Source organism: Lonchura striata, chromosome 31 (genome assembly GCF_046129695.1).
Source record: "Lonchura striata isolate bLonStr1 chromosome 31, bLonStr1.mat, whole genome shotgun sequence".
Lineage (NCBI taxonomy): Eukaryota > Metazoa > Chordata > Aves > Passeriformes > Estrildidae > Lonchura > Lonchura striata.
This window is the reverse complement of record NC_134633.1, coordinates 5044343-5046139: the sequence shown is the minus strand read 5'-3', so window position 1 is coordinate 5046139 and position 1797 is coordinate 5044343.

Below are 1797 nucleotides of genomic sequence, written 5' to 3'. Positions count from 1 at the left end.
TGATTTCTTTGCCGTTCATTTCCATTCCATGGCAGTTCTGTTTTTCTCAGTGCCACCTTCTCAGCTGGTTGTGTTTGTGTCCTCCATTTCCTCCCGCCTCTCTTTCCCTGCTCTGTTTCTCTCTCCGTGTCTCCCTTGACCCAGGGACCTCCAAAAACCCTCCCCTGATTTAATTGCCCCAGGATCCACCAAAGATCCTCCCCTGATTTAATGGACCCCTCCCCTAATTTAATTGCCCCCAATGACCCGCCCCTGATTTTTTAGTGATTTAATTTCCCAATTATTTTTTTAATTCTTAGTTCAGGAGCTGAAGTTATGGAGACCAGCAGTGAAATGTCTCTGTAGGATTTTGCTCCGCTTGGTTTTCAGCCCCTTCTCAAGAGCTTTGCCTTCGAGGGCAAAGGGAACGTCTTTTCCTGGCTGGGAGCTGAAATTCCAGACCTCTGGAATGTGTGCAGGGCCATATGGACTGGGATCAATTAGGGACTGGGATCAAATATGGAATGAGATCCCATGGACTGGGATGAAATAGGGACTGGGATAAATTAGGGACTGGTATGAAATAGGGACTGGGATAAATTAGGGACTGGGATCCTACAGACTGGGATTGTGCAGACTGGGATCAAATATGGACTGGGATCACCTATGGACTGGGATCACCTATGGACTGGGATAAAATAGGGATTGGGGCCCTACAGACTGTGATACACTGGACTGGGATTATATGGAACTGGGATCCTATGGACTGGGATAAACTGCACTGGGATTTATGGAACTGGGATCCTATGGACTGGGTTAATCTGGACTGGGATTATATGGATCGGGGATCCTATGGACTGGGATAAACTGGACTGGGATTATATGGAACTGGGATCCTATAGACTGGGATAAACTGGGAGAAACTGGACTGGGATCCTATGGATCTGGGATCCTATGGAGAGGGATGAACTGGACTGGGATTAAATGGAATTGAGATACTATGGAACGGGATAAACTGGACTGGGATTATATGGAACTGGGATCCTATAGACTGGGATAAACTGGACTGGGATTATATTGAACTGGGATCCTATAGACTGGGATAAACTGGGAGAAACTGGACCGGGATCCTATGGATCTGGGATCCTATGGAGAGGGATGAACTGGACTGGGATTTTATGGAATTGAGATACTATGGAACGGGATAAACTGGACTGGGATTATATGGAACTGGGATCCTATGGACTGGGATAAACTGGACTGGGATTATATGGATCGGGGATCCTATAGACTGGGATAAACTGGACTGGGATGATATTGAACTGGGATCCTATAGACTGGGATAAACTGGGAGAAACTGGACTGGGATCCTATGGATCTGGGATCCTATGGAGAGGGATGAACTGGACTGGGATTTTATGGAATTGAGATACTATGGAACGGGATAAACTGGACTGGGATTATATGGAACTGGGATCCTATAGACTGGGATAAACTGGACTGGGATTATATGGATCGGGGATCCTATAGACTGGGATAAACTGGACTGGGATTATATTGAACTGGGATCCTATAGACTGGGATAAATTGGACTGGGATTATATTGAACTGGGATCCTATAGACTGGGATAAACTGGGAGAAGCTGGACTGGGATCCTATGGATCTGGGATCCTATGGAGAGGGATGAACTGGACTGGGATTTTATGGAATTGAGATCCTATGGAACGGGATAAACTGGACTAGGATAGCCTGGAATGGGATGGAATTAAATAGGGCCGAGAACCCTATGGAATGGGATTATATGGATCTGGGATTTT